Raw genomic sequence first — 26,426 nt, forward strand, 5'->3', positions numbered from 1 at the left:
CTTTTAACCTAGGCGCAAGGAAGGAGAAATGCTTTAATTTGTCCTTCCTTTTCTAACTTTGCATGCATGCTGCACTGTGCAACACGTATACAAAATGGGAAAAGCTTTCCCTCGTGTCTAGGCATAGTATTTTGTACAGGAAGGGTGTCCTTGCTGTACAAAACCTATGCTGGACTCTGACACACACACACCCTAGCGTTCTGGTGCTAAGGTGTATGCATGGTGCAGGGCTGCTGTAATCAGTGCCGGAGCAAGGGAAAGGTAAGGTGAGAGCCATATCTTTGAAAATATGGTGCTCTCCTGCTCCTGCCCTGTCACGCAGCGCAGCCTCGCAGGGGGAGGGCTGCGCTGCATTGCGTGGAGATTTGGTAAATCTCCCCCGAAATGTCTTTTACAACCAGTTAAATATTGTGAATTCTCATTCCATTATGTTTCAATTTAGTAATGTTAAATATCTTTACATCCATCAGAAAAAAAGCTTCGACTGTATGAAATGACCATCAATAATGAAGCGAATGCTGTAAATCTTCAATAATAGCAGAAATAATGAGCTACAGTATTCAGCACAGTCGGCGACAGAGGAACCTGCACACAAACTGACATATCCTGGATGAAGCATCAAGGGCAGTTCAGGGATTATAAGAGGCCGAATTGTACACCTCCACGCCACAAGATAAATAAATGACCTTAGGAAAATTAAGGCAACAACAATAACAAACCACCTCCTGTATAAACAAGTGTCCAATACCAGCTTTGATCATTGGATCGGTATGATATGATTACTGCAGTGCTCTGTTTGGTAAAATGAAGACGAGCCATCATTCCGTGCTCTAGGTGAATTGTAAACTCTTTCTGGACAAACAGCAGTAACCAGAGAAGAGCACAACAGAGCAGAGCCGGACAACTGACGGGTAAAGGAAAGAGGAGTTCTATCTACAATACAAAAGACTGTCCCAATTTGCCCCGGCCAGAAGGAAGATACATCTTTACCTGGAAGCGTGCATAGCCATAATCCAATCTAAAGGCACAATCACCTACAAAGACACCTTCTACATATTAGGAGTGTGGCAAATATTTGGTGGCTATTGCATTTTATTATTAAAACAGAAATCAAATGTGTAAAATACCGCACACATTTAAAGTGTGTGACAAAAACCCAAGTGCTTTATCAGCCATGTTAGCCCATCAGGAAATACAGCGTTGTAATATAGACAAATATATACCCGACCCAAAGACACTAACCAAGAAAGAAGAATCATACACATGCAGCAAGAGCTTTAGTTTGTCATCACTACTGAAGCTTCATCAGCACACGTACACAGGACAAAAACCATTCAAGTGCAGTGAATGTGTCAAGAGTTTTAGTAGGTTATCAGAACTACAAATACACCAGCGAACACACACAGGGGAAAAGCCATTCAAGTGCAGTGAATGTGTCAAGAGCTTTAGTCACTTATCAAACCTCCAAATTCATCAGCGAACACACACAGGGGAAAAACCATTCAAGTGCAATGAATGTGTAAAGAGCTTTAGTCAGTTATCAACCCTCCAAATTCATCGGCGAACACACACAGGGGAAAAACCATTCAAGTGCAGTGAATGTGTAAAGAGCTTTAGTCACTTATCAAACCTCCGAATTCATCAGCGAACACACACAGGGGAAAAACCATTCAAGTGCAATGAATGTGCAAAGTACTTTAGTGAGTTATCAAGTCTTCGAAGACATCAGCGAACACACACAGGGGAAAAACCATTCAAGTGCACTGAATGTGCAAAGTGCTTTAGGCACCCATCAAGCCTTCAAAGTCATCAGCAAACTCACACAGGAGAAAAGCGATTCAAGTGCAGTGAATGTGTAAAGAGCTTTAGTCACTTATCAAACCTCCAAATTCATCAGCGAACCCACACAGGGGAAAAACCATTCAAGTGCACTGAATGTGCAAAGTACTTTAGTGAGTTATCAAGTCTTCGAAGACATCAGCGAACACACACAGGGGAAAAACCATTCAAGTGCACTGAATGTGCAAAGTGCTTTAGGCACTCATCAAGCCTTCAAAGTCATCAGCAAACTCACACAGGAGGAAAGCGATTCAAGTGCAGTGAATGTGTAAAGAGCTTTAGTCACTTATCAAACCTCCAAATTCATCAGCGAACCCACACAGGGGAAAAACCATTCAAGTGCACTGAATGTGCAAAGTACTTTAGTGAGTTATCAAGTCTTCGAAGACATCAGCGAACACACACAGGGGAAAAACCATTCAAGTGCACTGAATGTGCAAAGTGCTTTAGGCACTCATCAAGCCTTCAAAGACATCAGCAAACTCACACAGGAGAAAAGCGATTCAAGTGCAGTGAATGTGTAAAGAGCTTTAGTCACTTATCAAACCTCCAAATTCATCAGCGAACCCACACAGGGGAAAAACCATTCAAGTGCACGGAATGTGCAAAGTGCTTTAGGCACTCATCAAGCCTTCAAAGTCATCAGCAAACTCACACAGGAGAAAAGCGATTCAAGTGCAGTGAATGTGTAAAGAGCTTTAGTTACTTATCAGACCTACAAAGTCATCAGCGAACACACACAGGAGAAAAGCCATTCAAGTGCAGTGAATGTTTGAAGAGCTTTAGTCGGTTATCAAGCCTTCGAAGACATCAGCGAACACACACAGGAGAAAAACCATTCAAGTGCAGTGAATGTGCAAAATGCTTTAGTCAGTCATCACACCTTCAATTTCATCAGCAAACACACACGAGGGAAAAACAATTTAAATGCAGTGAATGTGTGACGAGCTATAGTCGATTATCAGACCTACAAAGTCATCAGCGAACACACACGGGGTAAACATCCCTATCATTGTAGTGAATGTGATAGGAGGTTTTGTGACTCTTCAGCATTAAGGAATCATCAGCAGACTCACACAGGAGAAAAACCATTCAAGTGCTGTGAATGTGGTAAGAGCATTTTTAATTGATTATCAGACCTACAAAGACATCAGCGAACACACACGGGAAAAGCCATACCATTGCAATGAATGTGTGAAGAGCTTTAGTCAATTATAAAGCCGTCAAAGACACCAGCAAAGACACACAAGGAAAAAAACATTCAAGTGCAGTGATTGTGCAAGGAGCTTTAGTCAGTTATCAGACCTAAAAAGTCATCAGCGAACACACACGGGGAAAAAAGCAATTCAAGTGCAGTGAATGTGCAAAGGGCTTCAGAACGTCATCACTCCTACAAAATCATCAGCGAACACACACAGGAGAAACGCCATTTAAATGCAGTGAATGTGTGAAGAGCTTCAGTCAATTATCAGACCTACAAAGACATCAGCGAACACACTCTGAGGAAAAACCATACCAGTGCAGGGAATGTGGGAAGAGCTGTAGTCGATTAGAAAACCTACAAAGTCATCAGCGAACACACACAGGGGGAAAACCATACCAGTGCAGTGAATGTGCAAAGTGCTTTTGTCGCTTATCAAACCTCCAAACACATCAGCGAATACACACAGGGGAAAAACCCTTCAAGTGCAGTAAATGTGCAAGGTGCTTTAGTCAGTTATCACAACTTAAAACACATAAGCGAACACACACAGGGCACTGAATGTGCAAAGTGCTTTAGTCATTTATCAGACCTACAAAGTCATCAGCGAACTCACACAGGAGAAAAACCATTCAAGTGCAGTGAATGTGCAAAGTGCTTTAGTCGGTTATCACAACTTCGGAGTCATCAGCGAACACACAAGGGGGAAAACCCTATCATTGTAGTGAAAGTGACAGTTGTTTTCGCTTCTCTTCAGCATTAAGGTATCACCAGCGAACTCACACAGGAGAAAAACCATTCAAGTGCAATGAATGTGGGAAGAGCTTTAGTCGATTATCAGACCTACAAAGTCATCAGCGAACACACAGGGAGAAAACATAGAAGGGCCCTGAAAGTGTGAAGGGCTTTTGATAGAAGACCTGACTAGCAGTAAAGAAGAAAAACAGATAACAGTGTTTGCAGAGTTATAAAAGTGTTTGTTTCCAGAGATTGTTCACTTCCGTACACAAAGCAAAGCAACATGATGCACCAGGATACACAGTGGGAGGCGAGCACAATTTGGATTAAAAGAAATGAAACATTCTTGATTTTTATTTGATGAAGAAGAGATACAAAGAAAAAAATTAAATCACACCTGATCACACTTCCTGTAAAAGCAACACTGAACAATACTGGGACTAACAACTGTATTTTCAGCTATCTTATAGGATTAGTGATAAAATCTATAAACCCAACACACCCAAAGTAGGCATGTTGTGAGGGCTCAGGAGATGGAAGCTTCATTGGTAAAATGTATGTATTACTATTAACAAATGCCACTGCAGTATATGTAATGAACTCAAGCGAAGCACAGGTGTTCAAGAAATAACCTATTTTTAGATATAACAGAGCATATACCTTGTTTTAAGTAACGTTTGCTGCATCTTTTACACACTGTTTTCGGTTGATGGATCAGCTTGTGTCTCAGGCCTTATAACTAAGTGTGACCCATGGCTCCTCTCCGACTTGGCTCTTCCTATTCATTTTCTGCCGTGCCAAACTCTACTTTTTACCAGAATTGAGCCACTGTTAGCAGCAGACTCTGTTTGAAGAATGTGGTGAAATAGAGAAATTCCACATCAAAAGCATATATGTGCTAGGACAATATGTTGCACTCCGAGCAACTCGTCTTCCACACTGATTGTCCTTTGTCCTGAAATGTTCCTCAGGATTTGTCATATTAATGCCAGAAGTGGCAGTGAGATTCATGAAGCTAAAGCTAACAGGAGTGTGTGGGAGATAGAGAGGGGGAGAGATACAGAGAGCGAGAGAGACAAAGAAACGGGGTGAAAAAGAAAAAGAAATGGAAGGAGGGGGAACGGCAGGTGATTTGTATTCACCTAAAAATAGAAGAAGCAGCTGAAAACTTGTCAATGTGTGACATCACCATAGAAACGGGCTGAATACCTGTGAATTTATATAATTATTTTTAATATCTATTGACCCATGTCATGGAATAAACAGGGCACAAATAAGGAAAATAGTGAAGGAGCCCATTATCATATGCAAATCACAATGATGTCACAAGTAGTGATGTCACAAGAAGTGATGTCAGGCCCTAATAATAATTTTCACATGAAAGATCGATGGCCTGTTTTAAAAACAAAAAGCAAGAAACATAAAATATTGTAAAAAGAAGTTTTTGGTGTCAGTTTTTATACATCATGTGTTTTTCCCACTATCAGTTTGTAACTAAACTCGGAAATGACTGAAAGTGTAAATATTTTTAAACAGATATGTGGAACTTGTAAATTACATTTTTAAACAGTTTTCAGCGAATAAATCAACAGTGCTTTTAATTTGTGTTTGTTTCCTGACGTTCTTTATCCAGCCACTAAGCCCCAAAGTGTTTCACATTTGCAGTGTATTAAGCAATAGAGGGGCTGATTTCTCTGTTCCTCTCTTGCGCCACTCACACTAATAAATAAAGGGATCACTGCTAGTGGGACAGACAGTTACAAACACTCTGAGGCCTGTGTCTGCAGATGCAAGAAACAAAGTAACAATTCCAAGTCGCAGGCTAAAGAGCTAGGTGGAATTGTGTCCCTTTTCTAGATAATAGTGGGGGGACCCCTTCAAACTGTGGCTACCCCCGACTTGTGCCATGCTGAAAAAGCAATAGTGAATTTGAGTAATTTACGATGAATTGAAATGAGAGAAAGAGAAGAAGAGAGCGAGGGGCAGGACATATTGAAGAAAAAGAAATAAGAGACACAAGATTTTACCCTTTTCTGTGTACAAGCATTTTACGTAAACAAGTTATGCTGTGCGTTGTGAACAGGCTGTCACCCCCTTTGTATGTAAATGAGCTTCTGTAACCAGACACCCCAGGCTCCCATCTCTTCTAGAGTGGATGATAATGTGAGCACTGTAAGGTGATCACAAACAAGGGCTCTACTGAGAAATAATTGGCTTCCAGGTCTCACAGCTGTGGTTATGTAGTTCATTATTAGTTAATTTACTTTAATTTGCAGCAATTCTCCAGGTTACTTTTTTCAGTATATTGCTTTATATCACTCTTTGCTCTTCATCTCCATCAGTTAGAGGTGAGGTTCAATGTAGGATTTGTTGTTAGTGTTCCTAGACCATGTCTCAATCGCTTTGTCCTCGATTTGTCTGCATGTGTTTTGTCCACACACTGGTCTAGGATGGACCTTCTCAAGGTAGAAGGCGCTGTAATAGGAATAATAAATCAGATATATATGAAATTGTATGTAAACAAATATGTGCCTTTTAGTTATCAGACACCACCAGACTCACATCTACACATGCAATTGAGCACCAGACTAAAGTGACTCCTCCCTATAATATGTTCCATCAGTAATCAGGCTGATGGTTCAGCTGATACTCACAGCAAATAAAGTTTCTGGGATTGCGTGCATTGGACAAAATTTGAATTGTTGAAGTTTCACACAATGTCGCTGATGCGCTCAGTTTATAAGGTTTGTGGATATTGCGCACTGTAACCAGATCACTGAAGTTCACCCTTAAGTAGAAACTAGGTCAAAACATAGTACATACATAATGCAAAATGTCACTGCCCCTCCCTTCTTTTTGACATCTCCAGGAGTTCCTCCTCTCTCGTGATAGAAGGTTTTCACACATTATGCTCGTGTCTTTGGCACTTCTTTAAGTGCAGAGAGGAAAGCCTCATGGTTAATGCATTGTTTGGGCTCTGAGGGACAAGAATTCTTTGAACACCTTCCTGAACCCTCTGATAGTGCCTCTGCCACTCTTAATGAATATGATAGTGCCTCTGCCACTCTTAATGAATATGAGATCTGCATCAAAAAGTTGGACTTGCACTACCTCCTGAAAGTGAGTACTGTCTTTGTACGATATCACTTCGGGAGAAGGATGCAAAGGCAGGATGAGTCAGTCAAACAGTACATAACTAACTTGCACAATTTGGCTTCCATGTGCAATCTTGGTGTAGCTTAAGAGGAGTGCATAAGAGATCAGTTCATGTTGGGATGCGCCCTTGACAAAACGAGAGACGCCCTGTGGCAAAAAGACATGGAATTGCTTCAAGAAGTGCTGACCATAGCCAAAAGTCACGAGCATTCAAAAGCGTGTGTTGATGTCATACACAAAGACAGTTCAGGTGATAAAAACGAGAACATTGATGTCAAGGTGCTGGTGGATAGAATCGTTAAACCCAAATCAAGCACCACTTCAAAGCCCTTTAACACAAATAATTTTCAGGGGAAGATCTTCAGGTGTTGCAACCCTGGCCATATGGCCAACTTTAAAGACTGCCCAGGCTGGAAGGCCATGTGCAAAACTTGTGAGAGAAAAGGTCACGTCTCAAAGAGCTGCAGAACGGGCAACGGGCATAAAAAAGTCTGGGAAGTTGATCTTTATGAAGAAGAATTGGAAGGAATCAATATTCTCCCAGTCACAGGGAATGCTAGTGATGGCCCTCACGAGCTAGTTTTGATCAATGATGCTCCCGTGAACATGCTCTTCGACTCAGGGGCCAAGGTAAGACTAGTCCCCAAAACATTTAATGAGCGTTATCTGCTGGGCAAAGTCACCCTTTTGAAGCCAGACATTAGACCAAAAGTTTAATGTGTGGTGACTATTGAGTTGCTGGGTTATTTCTGGGGCACCATTGACTTCAAAGGGAGAGCCATCCCTGGTAAAATCTATGTCTTGATGAAGCAGGACTCGCTCATAAGTTGGTCCCATCAACGTGATATACATATCTGCCTTGATCCTAATGAGAATCCCTCTGTCTGCCTAAAAGAATTAACACCAGTTAGGGTTGTTAGTAATGCTAATCGAGACTTGATCAAGGAATTCCCTGAGGTCTTTGCTGGTGAACTGGGTTTGTCTCAAACATTATGTACTTCGGATAAAGGTCAAATCTAGCGTCTAACGCTGTTCCAAAAACAGCTAAGGTCAGGAATGCACCTCTGTTAGTAAGGGAGAGCATGAAAGTTCAATTAGACAATCTCTTAGCCAAGTGGATCATTCGAGATGTTGAAGCAATGGAGTGGGTCTCTCCTGTTGTTATGGCCCACAAAGCCAATGGGGAAGCTGCCTCTGTGTAGGCTCGAGGGTGCTCAACAAAGCAGTTATTGTTGTTCATTACCCTTTACCCAACATAACTAAAATGCAGTGTTCTCTTGTGGGGGCAAGTTATTTTTTTCCTTGAACTTGACCTCCGCCTATCACCAGGCCAGGCTTCACTCCTCTTCAGAACATTCAGAACGTTCACTCCTTTTCCCAGGACATTACCTCCTTTGTAACACCCTTTGGTACCTTTAGATTTCTAAGAATGCCTTTCGTACTGATTTCTGCGGCCTCATTTTTGTAGAGGGCGATGAAGGGCATTCTTGGAGGCCTTCAGGATGTCAAGGTGTACCCAGATGATGTGCTCATCTTTGGTGTGGATTTTGAGGATCATAATGGGAGGCTGAGGTCAGTATTGAAGAAGTTACGTGATGCTTACCGCACCCTTAGGGCTGACAAGTGCAAATTTGATGTCAAAGAAATAGAGTACCTAGGGCATTTTGTGTCCGCTGCAGGCATCACATCAAAAAATTCATTGGTAAACACCCTTTGAAATTTGTACACCCCTTTAAACAAAGAAGAGTTTGTAAAGTTTCTGGGCATGGCTGAATTTTATCACAAGTTTGTTCTGAACTTTGCAGGGAAAACCTCTTGTTTGAGGTCTCTCCTCCAGATGGGAAGCACATTTGTTTGGTCCAAGGGCAGGGAGGAATAGATGATGTTGAATGGTTTGGAGGTGAAGAACTGGAGCAAGGAATTCATGTGTGTGCTGTGAGAAGTTGGCCTGGTATATGATGCTCACTAGTTCTAGTGATCACCTTGTACCATGCCAAGCAACCCTTATGGTGCAGGTTGTAAAGTCAACCTTATAGACAAGCTATCCTAGGGGTAGCATGGACTAAGCAGTCTTAGGCTAAACTCTGTAAAGGCATGTGAAGCAAGCTGTTTTACCATACACAATCCCTTGAATACCAAATGAAAGGACACCACACAGATATATATTGAAAATATATATAGATTTATTTCTCAAAAGATACCCTATGCTCTTTATGAGCACAGAAGCACAAGCGTTAAAACAAAACACAGTTTAAATACACAAAAGTTGCACGAATATGGATGAGCCCTAGGGGCCACCTAAACCATATACTAAAATAGTGGTATAAGGACCACTATGAGGAAAGTGAAGAGGCCTAGGGCCTGGGGAATCGCTGGAGCTGTTCGAGACTAACAGTGATGAAGTCGGGAAAGGCCTGCAGGACTCGGGTGCAGTGCGGAAAGTGCACGCAATACAAATGTAATGTCAATGGTGCGTAAAAAGTACAAAGTTAGTTAAAAAGGAACCTTCCGAGTGACCTAGGAGGATGAAACTTAAGACACAGGCCCTAGAGGTGTGTACCAGTGTGGGAACACCGGCGGAGCCGAGTTACCTCACCCACAGGAAGCGGGTGCACAGGGTCGAAGTAGTGTCGGGTTTCGTCACGCTGGTCGATGGTGCTTGGAGCTGAAGATGCTGCAGGCGACTCGAGGTGAAGAGTTCCGGGGGATCCAAGGGTGGATTTGAAGTCGTGAAGACCTGAAAGCAGAGGGGACAATGTTCAAAGTCACTAGCCAGTGACTACCGTGGAACCAGAGTGGAACCAGGCGATGTCGGGTGCAAACAGGCGTCGAGGTGTAGCTTCTCTCTGCAGCCACGTGGACACGAGGGGTCAAAGACATCCAGGAGTCGGTCACGAGCTGTCCCACGCAGGCTTCTTGCTGTTGGCGGTGTCGGCAACCGGATGGGAGCAAACAGGCCTTGGCTAATGCAAGCCACGCAGGAATCAAGAAAGGCTTGTCACTCGGACCAGCAAGGTCAGAGCGGGTGCTCCTTTTCACAGGAGCAAGGGCAAGTCTGGAACAACCAGACCTGCAGTGAAAGTCGTAGGTTTCGTTGCCAAGATGGCCGCTAGCCGCGTGGCAAGTGGACGGGATGGCGCGTCGAGTGGCACAGTGCAAAAGGGCCCCACGCAGATCGTGGAGATGCTGGGGGGCTGATCTTCGGTGCAAGGGCTGCTCGAGGTTGGGGCTTCTCAAACCCCAAAGCACAGCGTCGAGGGTGCCTCTGATACTGCGCAGTCAGCTTTTCGGGGGTCTTCCAAGATGTCCGGTCCCACGTCTCTCAGTGCCTCCACGGATCCCTTCTTTGCAGGGACTGTGGATCGGGCGGTGAGAAGTCTGGGAGTCTGGGTCTTGTCAGGCTCTGGGCTCCGGCTCCGGCGGGAGGCAGCGGCAAAGCAGACGTCGAGTTGCTGGTTGGTGCCTGTGTTCACAGGGTGGTCACTCCTTGGCCACAAGGGAGATTCTCTTCCGTCTTCTGAGCAGCAGAATGTCGAAGTCCAGTCTTCTTCTGTATTTAAAGTTGATTCAGGATGATCTGAAGTCTCAGGACACAGCTTCCACTCTTATTCGAATCTGGGGGGCCGGATCACCTACTAGGTCCCTCCTCTGGGTGGAACCAGGAAGGGGGGTGGTTACACCCCCTTTCCTTTGTCCAGTTTCGCGCCAGGACTGGGGCAGGAAAGCCCCAGCACCGGTTTGAACTGGCCTATGCACAGGGACACCTTGTGTGCCCCAGGCATGTCTGATTATATTCAGCCCTGTCCTACCCAATACACAAAATCCTGTCTGGGGTGGTGCTAGCACCTCCCAAGGCAGGAAACCCTTTGTCTAAGCTGCCCTCGCTGGAAGGACTCCCAGCAGCAGGAGGTCAGACTTGTGTCTGTGGTGGCAGCATCCATTTTGTGATGCTGAGGCTCTGTTTAACTTTAACTGGGGTTCAGGTTAGGTACATGTCGTGTCCCTCTAGAAGGGTGGAATGCTACCCCCGTCGCCAGAACTGGCGAGGGGGTAGTATTCCAATTCGTATGACACCTTACTCGACATGTTTTGATAAAGCCAACCCTAAGATAGCATTTAACCGCGAGGATTATAATGCACTTAAGAGTATATGGTATGGCAGTATCATGAAACAGCTAAAGGACATGGTTCCGAAAGCTGCAGACGGGCTCAGCTCATGCCAGAGCACCATCTCACATATTTCCAAGCACTCTGCCTCCAGGATTGATGAGGCCTTCCATAGGAGTGGCTGATAGGAACATATGTGTCCATTTTAGGTTAGGTATAGGTATACTACACCTAAGTAAGGGGTGGTTACACCGACTTACCCCAGCTGAGTGATCAGCCAGTTGTGTCAAATATGGAGGCCAGGCCAGGGGTGGCACAATACATGCTGCAGCCCCTGGTAGGCCTTGGAAGCACCTATGCCCTGGGTACCTGGGTACACTGTTACAGGGGCCAATAAGGTGAAGCAGTTCCAATTGTGTATGTACCTAAGGTACATGGAGTCCATTTTAAGGAGAGAGCAATTAGCCTGGGGCCCTGAATAGCAGGGTCCCAGGCCAAATAAAGTCAAAAATCAGCTAAACACCAGGCAAAAAGTTTGGGGGTAACCATAGTCAGATATCCACCTTCCTACATGTGCGATTAGTTAAGGGTTGATATTCGAGAGTGAGTGGAGGGAACATCACTTGAACTATTTAGACTTGCAGATAGTCCTAACCATGGTCACAGGTAGTTGGTGTGAGAAGAAGGACTGTGAAAAGGTCCTCGAAGTCTTTGGCAAGTTATGGAAGATCTGGAAGTGGAGGATGGTCTCCTCATGCATGGAAGTAAGTTGGTTGCATCCCTTTCACTAAGGGATAAGCTAGTAAAGAGTGCTGACCCCTTGCACATGGGCATTGCCAAGACAAAGAAAAGGATCGTGAAGCATATTGGTGGGCTGCCAAGGATGTACATGTAGAGAAGTTGGTGCGTGAATGTGCTGAATGTGAGCGCTGTGACACGATATTGAAGTGCAGGACACAATCCCTGGTTATTAGAGAAAAGGTTACTGGTCCCTGGATGGACATTTCTTTAGATATTTTGGGACCTGTGTAGGAAGGTGGAATCTGACTACATGGTTGCCCCCAATTTTCTCCCGGTGTTTTGATGGTTTTTGACTTCGTTTTGCTGGGATCCTGCTATTCAGGGCCCCAGCCTATCTGCTTTCTCTCTAAATTGTTTCCATGTACTATAGGTACACTCCAGTTTGATTACTGGGGTACCCTTGTGGGTCCCTAGTATATGGTATACTAGGTACTAAGGGCATAGGTACCCCAGCGGCCTACCAGGGGCTGCAGCATGTATTATGCCACCCCTGGGAAGCCTTCCAAAATGACACCACAGGACTGCTACTGCAGCCTGGGTAAGGTGGCGCAGGCACCCCTTACTAAGATATAGGTTACCTATATCTACCTTAAACCACTACACATAGAGACCTATCAGTCACCCCTATGGCAGGCCTTTTCAATCCTGAAGGAAGGGTGCTTGGTTTCATGTGAGAGGGTGCCCATGCAAGAGCAGGGCTCCTCTGCAGCCTTTGGAACCTACTCTCTGGGGCTGTCCTGTAATGCAGCCTAACCATCTACTCTTAAGTGCATTATATCCTCGCTGAAAATGCGAACTTTGGGCTGGTTGCATGGAAACATGCCGTGTTTGGTGGAATCCTCCCCCCCCCACGCCAGGTCTGGCAGCAGCGGTAGAATTCCACCCTTCTAGAGAGTGAGACAAGTTATGTTATGTTATGTTAATGGATATTTGTTGAGCGCACTGTCACCATGGGTTTCCTGGCGCTGATAGGACACAGACTGTACAAGAGGGATTTTATTGGGAGTGTGAAAAAAGCAGGGTTTTTAAAGATTTCCTAAATGATAAGAGGGGATATGAGATCTTGAGTGAGAGTGGAAAAGAATTCCATAATTTGGGAGCCAGATGAGAAAAGCTACGACCGCCTAATTTGATAAATTTAAACCGGGGGGTGACTAGAAGCTGAAGGTGGGTGGACCTCAGAGTGCGGGGAGGGAAGTAGGGAATAACCGAGGACTTCAAGAAAACAGGAGAAGGACCAGTCAGGGCTTTAAAGACCAGGCAGCCAACCTTGAAGGCTATTCTTTCACTGACTGGAAGCCAGTGTAGTTGATGTAATAGAGGTTTGGCCGACTGCCATCTGGGGATTTTAAATGCCAGTCTGGCAGCCTGGTTTTGAATGATCTGTAGCCTAGACAGCAGGGATTTGGAGAGACCAAGATACAAGGAATTGGAGAAATCCAGACGGGACATCACCAATGCTATTAGAACTTGTAGCAAAGCTTCAGGGGTCAAGAGGTGGGCAGCTTTCCGTATCCTGTGTAGCTGGAACATACAGGAAGATGTTACGGCACTCACCTGGGCCTTGAGAGTGAGCTCAGAGTCGATAATGACACCGAGGCTCTTTACACAGCCAGCCGGAGAAGGAGACGGACCGAGCTCAGATGGCCAGTACTGGAGGCCCCAATGGGGAGCGCTTCTCCCAGGGAGGAGGAGCTCAGTTTTCCCTGGATTGAGCTTTAATTGATTTTGATTCATCCAATGCTGGATGTGTATCATGACCGCCTTAAAGTTGGGGACGGCATCAGGGGAGGAAAGGGGAAAAATAATTTGTAAATCGTCAGCGTAGTTGATTAACGGTGACGTCCCAGCTACCCAGGGAGTGAATAAGAGGCTGAAGATATAAATTAAAGAGGAGGGGGGACAGAGAAGAGCCCTGGGGGACCCCACAGGGTGATGGTGCACTAGTGGCACTGAAGGGACCCAAACTGACTGCTTGGGATCTACCCTCTAAGAAGGACTTAACCCAGGATAGGGCGAGCCCACGGACCCCGGCGGCCTCGACACGGTGGAGTAAGATGTTATGATCCACCGTGTCGAATGCCGCCGACAAATCCAGTAGGACCAATGCCTGGGGGTGTCCTCTGTCAGCATTACATCTGAGGTTGTCCAACACGGCGAGGATCACAGACTCGGTAGAATGGGCTGGTCTGAAGCCGGCCTGGTTCATTTCCAGGAAGTTGGACTCCTCAATGAATTGCGAGAGGCAGGAAGTCACATGTGCCTCCAAGATTTTAGACAGATAAGGCAAGAGGGAGATGGGCCGGTAGTTGGCGAGGGCCGCTGGGTCCGCGCCTGATTTTTTTAGCAAGGGCACCAGTACGGCCTCCTTGAAAGAGCTAGGGACTGTACCAGAATTGAGGGAGGTGTTGAATAAGGGTAGAATGCAGTGCGATAGAGCATGGCAAATGTCACAGAACACAGAAGGGGGGCAGCAATCCTTAGGGGAGCCAGATTTCACCCGGGTAGCCAGCTTGGCTAAAGAATCGGGATCGAGTGTGGGAAAACAGGTCAGGGTGGAGGTGTTAATAGGAGGGACTGCAGCAATAGCTGAGAGAGGGGAAAAAGGGATAGATTTTTTTATTGCCAGGATCTTGTCGATAAAGAAGGTGTTCAAGGCGTTACATGACTCTGCGGAGGGAGGCAGATTCGGAAGTGTCCGATGTTAATTCGCCGAGGACCCTGAAGATCTCTTTACATTTGTTGGGGGCTGTTGATATTCTCTCAGAAAAGAAAGCAGACTTAGTTGTGATGATGGCTTTTTTATATGCTTTACGTGCAAGCACGTACGCCTCCCTGTCTGCACTAGAATAATTACGCCTCCACCTGCGCTCCAATTGGCGCAGCTCAAGGTGTTGTAATTTCAATGTTGAGTTGAACCATTTGTGGGATTTGCTATGGCATGAGCGAGGAAAACGGGACAGGGGGGAATTGGTCGCTAGCAGTAGTGAGCCAATGGGCGATATTAGCGTCCAATATGTTGACGCCAGGAGCGTTGCTGGGTAGGGGCTGAGTCTCCGCAAGAAAGGCAAGAAAGGCAGAGGAATCAAGCGTGTTCCATTTCCGGGCGATCCCACCCTCCAGGGGAGGTGGCTTAACCAGGCCCTTTATGGAAATAGAGGACTCGATCAGCGAGTGGTCAGACCAGACGCAGGGAGAGATACTCAGAGAGGAGAGCGATACCCCCTGCGTCCAGATATGATCCAGAATGTGGCCCCCAATATGAGTAGGGGTGGTGACATGCTGGGTCAGGTTTAAACTGAGGAGTGCCTCAAACAATTCCGTGGCGTGGGGGCCGGCATCGATATGGTTAAACCAGTAATTGAAATCACCAAACATGGCGATGCGGGCAGAAGAGGTCAATAAGGTGGCGAGCTGTTCACTAAGGGCAGCGGGAAACAGGGGCATAGGGGTGCACACCTTTATACCCGGTACCAGTTTAAAAGAGATCTGGCATCACAAAATGGATGCTGCAGCCACAGACACAAGTCTGGCCTCCTGCTGCTGACCGAAACTCCGGCAGGGGATGCCTGGACAATAGGTTTCCTGTCACAGGGAGCTGTAACCACCTCCCAGACAGGCTTTAGTGTATTGGGGCTGGGTGGGTGCACTCTGAAAGTGCTTTGAAGTCTGCACTGGCGACACATTTGGTGTCCCTGTGCATAGTCCAATCCCAACCGGTTGCAGGGGCTACCAGCCCCCGCTCTGGCACGAAACTGGACAAAGGAAATGAGTGTAGCCACCCCTCTTACCGAAACCTCCCATAGGTGGGTCCCTAGAGTATGTCCAACACCTTTCTTAGGTATAGTTAAGGAACCCCTGGCAACAGGACTTTAGATATCCCTGGACGAAACTCTGCAACTGAATCCTGGAACTTCAACGCTCTACTCAAGACTAGATGACTGAAGAATCTCCCTTGGGGTCAAGGAGTGACTCCCCTGCTTGGCAAGCACCAACAAAGCATTTGCCGGTCTGCATCTCCGAAGCTCTTGACGGACTCCGAAGTATCTGCAGCCCAGGAAGAGGATTTCCAGACTTCTCAGAGGCCAATTCAAGTCCCCAACAAAGCTGAGACACGCACCCTCATGAGTGACCTGGAACTGGAACTCCTGGACACCATGCACATTTGTAAGTGTATTGACTTCTCGACATCTCTTGAAGTTGTGCTTTGGATTACTTGTAGCCCAAGCCCTGAGCATCATTTGCACCAAAGATTGTGGGACTACACTCCATGAGTGTTCCGTGAGCCTGCTTCATGCATTAATGCTTGAGGCTCCTTTGCAAACCCTGGCCCTTCAACTGGTGGGTCCCTGTGAAGGCAACTCTCATTTTCCTTGGGCTTCCCTGGTGCTCCGGATGTGCCCTGACACAACACAGAGTGTTGAGTCCCTCGGACCATGCTGGTCCGCACAAAAGCATCTTTCTCCTTTCTGCATGGGTTGCTGTTGCCAAGGCTTGTTGAGTACAATCCGGGCACCGATAAAATATGAGGTCTTTATTATACTGTTTAATTCTTTATTAACGATGAAATGTTCTATGCAATTATGATGATCTTAACTTATTTCTTTTTATTGTATGTTTTATACTCTTTTGTCATAAGATGTCTTTTATGATGTAAAAATCGCAATAAAGACTTTAAATCCTGACAGCTTGAATCCAGCTTCTGGTTGTCATCGACGCCTCCTGGTCCTCATGGCTGAAGAGTCAAGCTTCACCTGAAACACCCGACATTGGTGGGCATTCATCTATCGTGCCCCCTGGTCACTGGCTAGTGACCCAGACTCTGACCCCTCTGCTTTCAGGTTCTTCTCATCTTCGATCCAGGCTTGGATCACTGCAGACACTTTCCACTTCGACGGCAGCAGCACTTTGCAGCTGATCACCATTGAAATCAACGGGACTAGTGCAAGGTGCCCACTAGAATAGTGGACAGCATATGCCAGGCAAACTTCTCACAACCTGTGAAGTTGAAGACTCTGGATCTCTATTTGATCGTGTGTATTGATATGTTTTCCCATTGGCCTGATATCAAGGTGGTTTATTCTGTTGAGTCTGGGGAAGTGATTGAGTTTCTAGAAGAGTTATTTGAACGTGAGGGTTTCCAGTTAACACTCTTTTCAGACATTAGTATTCAGTTCACAACCTTAGTCATGGAAGAGTTTCTGAGTTCCAGGGGGATTAACCATAAGAAGGCGTCCCTGTACCATCCACAAAGCAATGGTGTGGTCAAAAGGTCTGTCAAGGTTCTTAAAGAGTCTCTGCAACAAGCTGTTGTCTGTGGTGAAAGTTGAGAGTTGGCCATGAGGAAGAAGGTTCGCGAGTATGGGGTCACTTATCGTTCGTCAACTGGTGAAACTCTTTTTCGTTTATTTAAAGGAAGGGTCCCCAAAATGGAGGTCACTCCATGTGGGTAACGACCAAAAGAACGTTAGTATATAAAAAGGTGGGGGTATGGAGGGCTGAAAAGAGAGAAAGAGGTGATGAAAAAAGAAAGATCTTGTATGATAAAAGGAGGTCTGTGAATGGAACTGTGGTCGACTTGGGAGACTGGGTCAAGATCAAGTCTTCCAGATCTAATTCAGTCTTGCGTTTAAGGTTATCAAGGTTTTAAAAAATGTAATAAAGACGAGTGACCATAGAATTTGGAATCTAAGTTGAGTGGCGAAGTGCCAGGCTAGTGCTAGTTTTGATACTAACTCTGCAACTTGTGGGCCTGATTCGGGCTCTGAGGTGGAAGAGCCTGTTGCACGAGAAAGGGGCTCTGGAAATGTATTCCCTGACATTTGCACGATTGTGTCTCTTAAAGTGTGCTCTTTCCCATTTGCCATGCACCCCAGTTTTCTCCTTGCCTATAAAATCGCTTTGTTGAGTTTTTGAAAGATCGTAACTGCATTCTCTATTATGTTCTTTGTATCCTTTTCATTCATAGTTGTTTCCTTTTAAGAAGGTGTGACGTCCTCTGTCATGATATTTTGGAATGTGGGGATGGTTGCTAGGCGGTGGACTGGAATTGGCCCTAGCTTGATGATGGATGGGGTCTCTAGCTGTGATGCTTGAATAAACATTTCTTGACCCCCTATGATCTACTGCGCTTTCTGGAGGGACACACTTCCACAGACGTCCATGTTAAATCTAGCGGCGCACAACCCACTGAGCATTCCTGCAGGTGTTGTACTTGATGGCAAAGGTTTATTGTCAGCAGTTTATGCCATAACAATAAAAACATTGATATTTACAGCACAAAATAAAACAATCACAATTCTTGTTAATTTAAAACAACTTTAGCACAGTTCATATAAATACTACACGTTGCTCATAATCCATGATCTGACGTAAAGTGCAAGTGCAAACGGATGACGTACATCACTATTAAAACCCATCATTTAGATAGAGCGGTCATTAGATCTTACAAAGCGTACCAGCTAACAAGCGTGTACCAAGGTGCAGATACCGGCATCTCCGTCTGCTTGTTGCCTACTCAGAGAAGGTAAACCTGCTATGAAGCCTGACAGCTGTCTTATAAAAAACAGAAATAAAAGAAGAGCACAAGCCTGCAGCGCAGAAGTTATGAATTATGTTGAAAAACGAGGATTGACCAAAGAATTACAATTTTGCTGACAGCCCTATGGAAATTAACCCTCAGATATGGGCCAATAGACGACCAACACCTAAACAATAGTTTTATAGAGTGCAGGTGCAAGTAGAAATGTGCAACAACACCTCTGGATGCTCTGTCCATTCAATAAGGGACTCCAGGTCGTCCATTGTGCTCTAGTGCCTTTAATGCCAGAGTCGAGTCACGCTCCATTTAATAAGGGCAGATATATCAAAGGATGAGCACAACCTCCAGAGACAAACAGAAAATGGCAAAACCATCATTACAATTGGTTTATGGTTTGAACCCACTTCCTTCGCTGCTGTCTATAGCAGGTCTGCATATACGAAGCAACTGCCTGGCAAAACTCCATAAGTTCAGTTCTTTAACATATGAGAAGTGCTGCACTGCAGCATCTCAGAATACGTTTTACAAAAAGTGAACGTCGGTAGTACCTTCGGATTTTAAGCGACATATCACACAGCAGCATAACACACATAAAGGATTTGGGCCCACTTATGTACGGGGACACGTGTCCGGTCCGCCTCCAGGGGCGTCACCCATGATTTAGTAAAGGCCGCATCTGAAGAATTCCTAATCTGAACATGAGATATAAAGCCCTTTTCTCAGTAGGAAACAGCAAGTCCAAGAACGGCCCCCAGCGCCGCTCACATTTTTCTTTCCTGTAATTAGCCGGAAGGATGCCTTTCCTGGCTTCTTGCGTGCTCCACATGAATGCACAATATTTCTTTTAAACCAGTTCTAGTGTTGCCTTATTCATCAGTTCCAGGTTATTCTATTGCTCTACCCTACAAGTGTATGTTAGAATGTTCTTAACGTGCTAGAACCAGGGTAAACTATTGTAATTCTGCATCGTCGCAGATCCTGCGGGACCATTCTATATGAGGAAAGAGCTAGAGTTCGACCACATTCGCATGGGATGAGATCCTCCCGTGAACCCCAGCTCAGCTGTTAATACTGTCATAGGGGTGCCAGGACCCAGGTTTAGTACATGTCACAAGAAGATGTTTCACAGTTTATGAAGGGCGTGAACTTTGGTAAAATCCCACAGTTAGCACCATAAGAGCAGGCCACCCGTGCATTTGTCTTGAATGCATCAGTGCTAGTTTTATTGGTCTCTTGCTGCTTGAGTTAGCAAAATGTAGAATTGTGCCGTCAAGTTTGTTTCCGACTTTATCACATGAGCTTTCCAATGTAATTGGTCATCCATTCGTATGCCTGGGTAGTCATGTTTTAACTTGCTTAGTATTTACCATAAATCCTGAATGTCAACAATAACTTTGATTTAAGATTAATTATCATATATTTTCCTCTGTATTGATTATTAACTTCTGTTCCTTACAGAATAGCTCGAAGCCCTCCAAAAGTCGATGCATTGATTTTTCAGTACGCGCTAATATTACTGTACCTGCATTGGAATATTCTCCTTCTCCAATATCGGAACATCAAGACAAAGAATCCTGAGAGAATCTGTTCCACTGATGTGAATGTTGAATAGAGCTGGGGCAAGTACGCAACCCTGCCCAACGCCAATGTTTATTTCAAACTTCTCTGTGCATTCTCCTTTTACACTGAATCTTACTCTGGAATGATTGCCGTGGGGCAGATCCTTTCGGATACTCAAATAGTTGCTTTGGAACCTCCTTCCTCCAGAAGACTCCGAAGGACGGAGCGGTGACAGAATAGAATGCTGTTTCTAGGTCTCTGAAGACCAAGAAGAGCAGGGAGTTTCCAGGGACAAGTACTTCATACAGATCATGTACAACCTCAGAGCCGGGTCGATTCTATTTTGGCCTTTTCAGGATCCGGCCTGAAGGTTAGAGAGAATATAGTTCTCCTCTGTCCAGGTCTCGAGTCGTGACTGTAAGAGTTTCCCAAAGATTTTCCTGATGTTGTCTAGTAGGGATAGTTGGAGGGGTCATCTCTCCCCCCTTTCTTGTGAATCACCACAGTTGTGGAAGACTTCCATGATTCTGGAACCACACCAAGAAGCATTACAGTGTTAAAGACCCTGAAGCTCTGAACATCTGAGCTGGCCATCCCTCCTCTCCTCTGAATCCATGCAATAATGCTTCGCGAAGGTGTGGAGTGAAGCACATGTCACCGCACAGTAAATCTCAGCCACAGGAACACCCCTGACAATTGCAGATGCAGAGGACTCTGCTCTCGGGGACTGAGCGCACATTCCCTCAGTCAGTTCCTTGGTGATACACAAGATGATGCAATGAGATAAGGTCCTCTTCTGGGCAGAGGTGCCCTTCTTGCAGCCTCTGCAGTCCACACCTAGGGCATATATAGAAAAACAAGCATTTGCAATGCAATCAGTCTCGCCTTTGGGACCTTATAAGTTTTTAACTAATGTGGGTGATGAGCGAGAGTGTATTGCACACATCTGCAGAGAAATGGTGTGTTTAAGTTTCATGCAACATCTATAAATTAGTTTCTTTTAGATCAAATCCGGACCTTGTATAGGAGGACGCGGGGGGTGTCACAGAGATTATTTGCAGTAATATTAGTGAGCTGCTGCTGTGTTACTATATTGAAAACACAGTGGTAAAAGGTTAAAAGATGCTCAAATTACTTGGTATGGATGGATGCATGAATAATGAACAACTATGGGTTATTGACGGTATGAGTTGTTAAATGGGGAAAGTATTGGCAATAAAAGTGGGTTAAGGGTGGGGGTGAGAGGTTGAGAGGTTTACAACTGGTATTGATGAGGTATTTTCTTATTGTATTAGGGGACCGGTTTTTACATGTGTATCCATGCCGCCGTCAGTCCCAGGCTTGGCTGCCGAGACCACCCCCTGTACCACTGAGTAAACACTGCAGGTAGCCCGAGAGGAGGCGCAAGCCATTTTGCAAGTGCCGAGTTGGCCTGAATATTGTGCGCTGGTAGAAGAGGTAATAAAGGGGAGCTGGGCACCAGCTTCTGAGGTCATTGACCATCCGCAGCGGAGCCGGACAGGTTCACCGCCCCTCCACTGACTGGCGCTTTGTACAGATGGGATCACAATTCTTTAAACAAGCCTGGCCATGCACTCTCTCACCTTTTGCTGCCTAGTGCTGCCATGCTTGTTTTCCTGCAGTATATGTGATGTACACTTTCGGCTCAACATGCAGCTCACATGGAGGGGCGTGGCTTAAGGGTGACCAAATACATTTGCCCAACACAAGGAGCAGTAAACCACAACAGTCGGTTGGGCCACATCACATTCTATAGAACACAGAAAATGTATATTTAAACATTATCACATGTCAACACATACCTCATACTTGCTCCCTGTGATTCCTGATACAGGGCTGATCTTGTATCTGTGACCGCTTCCTACGAGTGGAGAAGCTGAGCCGTTCAGGCTTGGTGACCCAACCACGGGGGCACCAGGCTGATCACTGACGAGCCCGGCAAGTGGCCTTCGACACCTCTTTGTGACTGCTGCAGAGGGCTTCCTGCCGCTAAGATGCTGACTGCTCTGCTCTACTCCGGAGCTGTAGAGAATGTGAACTATGATAAACACAGTGATGGTGACCTTGGCGACCCCTCTTACTCTCTCCGCAGTCAGGCAGGGAAAGAGTCTGCAACACACCTCCCTCGGAGGGCACGGGGAGGTGCCAGGACAGAGGGGGGAGTGGAAATACAAAGTTACGCCTTGCGTCCAGCTACTGTGATAGTGAAAGCGCAGTATGGTGCCCTGTTAAAAATTAAGAAACCATTTGATTGACAAGATACGGGAAAAGGGTTGAGCTTCAACCACTGGTAGACTAGACTTCCCTGTGCTTTTAAACCCAGGTGGCCAACCTTCTCCCGGCAGGGTCAACGCCAGCGACCCTGTTATGGCTAGGCAAGACATGGAGAAGTGTGGCTCAATCTGGACAAGTGTAGCTCAATGGTTAGAGTGGCAGATCCTGATGCAGAGGTCAAGCCCGGGACCAGGGTTCAATTCCCTGCCTCGGCGGGTCTTGGGCTCAAAATTCCATGGACCTGATAATTCTCGCCTCGGTGCCTATTCCAATCATGGAGTCCCACTCACAGGGAAAGCCAGGATGGGTTCCACAGCGGTATTCGTACAAGCCCCTTGAGACCCTTGCGGGTGAGTAGTGCGCTATACAAGTATCAATTTACATTTACATTGTGTGAACGATTTTATATGAAATAAGTGGTTTTACCCGTTATCTTCTCCCCTTGGTACAAATATAAAAAAGTAACATATTCCTTTATTTTAATGTGTCCATCACTGAGAACATACCAGGAGTGGCTTTGCCTTTCGGTATGACAGTTTTGGCAAATGATCGGGAGGAGTGGTGGTGCACGGCACGGGTTGGGTTGGGTAGAACAGCCTTTGATGTGGAGAAAGCGGTAGGGATACGGCACTCTTTGCCAATAACAGACAGTTTCGATATTAATAGCTGCTTTCAGCCAGCAGCAGAAAAAATTGCATGCTTGTATTGCCCATGTGTTCTGGAGACTGCCATCATTTGGTCAGGTAAAATAAGCCATCAGCAGCGCGAGACAAAAAAAAGAGTACAAATTCACCCAGCCGCTCCCACAACAAACAAGCACTTTAAATGTAATAGGACTTGTATTTACGTGTGACCTATTGCATTGAAAACAAGGGTGCGGGTGTCCAAGAATGCACAGACAGGAGTGTGGGAATGAGGGGGGGTGAGAAGTCACGGACTGTGGAAGGGAGCTATGGGGTACACAGGAAAGAAAATAGTATTGGAGTAAAGGGGCCAAGAGCAAGGGAAGGATACAAATAACAACATGGTCGTCAGTAGGAGGGACTAACAAGCCTAAAACCAATCAGAAGGCAGTATTTAGGATCTAAGCCAATCAAAAAGATGGGCGGAGAATAGGCGGGCTCCATGACGCTACCACACTATAGTTAGACTGCATGCCTCGCAAAGCGAGCAGTGCATGCTCGAAACGCTCGGTGAGACCTAAAAATAGACTTTCTTTTGGGGCTCTTACTGATATGATCTCACCTTCTTTGGGGGTAGGAGGTGGGAAGGGTGACAGATCGCCTCAGAGGGAAAGAGGTCACCACCTTGGGAAGGAGAGGCAATGTAGTTCTGAGGAATAATTCCTCCAGGAAGACGCATGTGAAGGGCGGCCGCACGTTCAGGGCCAGATGCGGAACAACAAAGTAATATTGTAAAGAGAACAAAGGTATGCCCAAACTGCTAGACCAGGAACCTGGGTGAATAGCGCCTAACAAGCAACACTGCTTCGCTGTAGACTGATTTCTGAAAAATACCAACTCGATGACTGTGTGGATGCTGCTGCTCTCCACGAGCGGTCCATTTACCAGAAATGTACAGTTTTAACATTTGAAGACATGACTTGGACAATGTGGAAAATACAGTTGAAAAGCAACAATAGAATAATCACACTTGATTCAATCTATTCACAGAATTTAGCAAATGAAATCAACAATAATCATGATGTTAAGTGCTCAAGAAGTGAACAGGTGCTCATGTGATTAAAGAAGTGAGGGGTTCATCGAGACAAAGTGAAGACGTATGACTCGACTCCTCGAGTGACTTACAGGCGCTGGGGACACTCAATTTCATCCTGTGGTTTGTAAACTGTCTTAGTTCTTTGTTGTTTGCTGTATATCATCAAAATAATTACAACAAAAAACAGTGTACAATATCAGTAACCATCGCTGGTAATTGTGGAGGGGCTCAGAAATGTTAAAACAAGTCAATTGATGCATAAGAAAGGGACTAGGTGCAAATATATGTGCCAGTCCCTTCAAACATCTATGATTGTAGATTGCATGAGGCATGCTGGACAGGGCAGCAATGTATCCTTTGTCTACTGCTCAACTCTGCAAGACCACCAACAGAGAACAATGCAAAGCTTCTGAAAGGAGTGCCTTCGAAGATTCCACGGTATGATCAACACGCCAGCGATGTATGAGTTTTATCTTCAAGAAGAGGCTGACTAGGTGGAGGGGCAACACGCTGATAAAATTACATTGATTAGCAAGCAGTGAGAGAGGTAATGATTTTGGGATCCTCCCTAACCTAGGGGGAGTATCAAACAGATGCCTTGAAAACAAAAAAGCACATCTTATTGAACGATTTGGTGGTGGTACCATCCTCTTAGGACCACCCCAAGCACAGTTATTGGCAAAAAAACATTCCCAACCAAAGGCCCTGCAATGCATTATTGGATAAGATTAGCAGTGGGCAGTGAATATCATATAGTATCCAATATCAAAATAATTCTACAAAGAGCTGCAGTTCAACTGGTGGTTACTAGATGTCCCTCACAAGTCAATTGCAAATGCTTGATGAAAGGGTTTCAATGGTTTTGCATTTGACTCGTGAGGGACATCTAGTAACGACCAGTGGAACTGCAGCTTGATGTAAGAATAATTTCAATGCTTTGCATTTGACTCGTGAGGGACATCTAGTAACGACTAGGTGAACTGCAGCTCTTTGTAGAATTATTTTGATATTGGATACTATAAAATTCACTGCCCACTGCTAATCTTGTCGCATAATGCTTGCAGGGCCTTTGGTTGGAATTGTTTTTTTAACTGCTTAGGGTGGTCCTAAGAGGATGGGACCACCACTGAAGTTCAACAAAATGTGCTTTTTGTTTATGTTCTTTGTGTTCAAGGCATCTGCTTGGTCCTTCCCCTAGGTTAGGGGGGGACCCCAAAATCATCAGCTCTCTTATTGCCTAATGTTTTTATTGTAAAAGTTAACTTTTGTGAATTGGTTATATGCTTTTAAGCATGCCAGATTTTCAAAGCATCCGAGGATGTTGTTGATTTAGCTGCTACGCTATGCGATTAAGCACAGTTTTGGTACTGTACTACGTGCAATTTGTTAGTACAAACTTTGAATGCTCCGTTAGGGTAGCGTAGTATTATGCCCAGGGTTACTAAAAATGTGCCCAGGGTTACTTAAAATGTGCTGGGCGTGGGAGGGATAGGGTCCCCGGTGTCTTGGGGAGGGTGGCCAAGTGCCCCAATCCTGAATTATCCGAAAAAGGTTACCCCCTCAACATACTTTAAGGTCCAGGAGTCAGGGGGAGAAAAGCCTTGTTAAATCACATAAATATATGCTCTGGTCAGACCTATATTAATTTGACTAGTGGCCAGCTAAAGGCTCAAAACGGGCAGTCCTCACAAATCAATCTCATCATAGTCATATGTGCAAAAATATATTATTTTATTCATCATCTTTTTTTGAAAATTAACAATCATTATAGCATATATGCTGGTACAAATAACAGCACAAACATGTTGAGAAAATCGTTCGTTATCATATGTAGGACACATCTACAAATAATGATATTTACAAATAAAATACATCAGTAGACACATGAATCTGCTCCTCATCATTCAACGAAAAGCAATCTCAAGATTCACACATCAAAATAATGTGGGGGAACTGGAGTATTTTTTAACATACACCAATGACACAGGGATAGCGGGCTGAGTAAATTGCAATTTGCAAACGCTTTGGTGTTGTTTTGTTAATGTTCCTGGCAGGTTGGTCAACGCACGCTTTGGTGGAATTAAGTAGCTGCCACCTTCATCAGGACAACACTTTTGATCTGATTTTCAGGTGAGCGGATTAGGGAGAATCTTGTCACAACCCCATGATGTTCAAAACAAGATACTTTGTTCTGTCACCGGGGCAAGTATGTTCAAATCCTCGGGTGGTAAATCAAGTTCCTTCACACAAACTGGTCTTGTAATGGTCCCTTTAGTGATCCATCTTGGGCTGTAACTGATGGATGACTGCGGACCTCCTCCAAGAGATTCAGGCCTGGGCTCGTTCTTAACAGAGAATCTGGGGTCGTGGCCTCCTCGTTACACTTAGGGTCCTCCGTTTCAAAGTTAGGTGCAGCTTTGAAGCGGCAGAGTTCAGTCAGTCAGTCAAATACTTTACTCGATAAATGAA

General features: G+C 45.2%; 1 pseudogene; it reads left to right on the forward strand.

Annotated features, from left to right (window-relative positions):
• The first annotated feature begins 219 nt into the window (after positions 1-219).
• LOC144805667 (uncharacterized) lies at positions 220-5,277 on the forward strand (annotated as a pseudogene).
• Positions 5,278-26,426: the final 21,149 nt, after the last annotated feature.

This window comes from Lissotriton helveticus, assembly GCF_964261635.1.
Source record: "Lissotriton helveticus chromosome 1_1 unlocalized genomic scaffold, aLisHel1.1 SUPER_1_unloc_18, whole genome shotgun sequence".
NCBI lineage: Eukaryota > Metazoa > Chordata > Amphibia > Caudata > Salamandridae > Lissotriton > Lissotriton helveticus.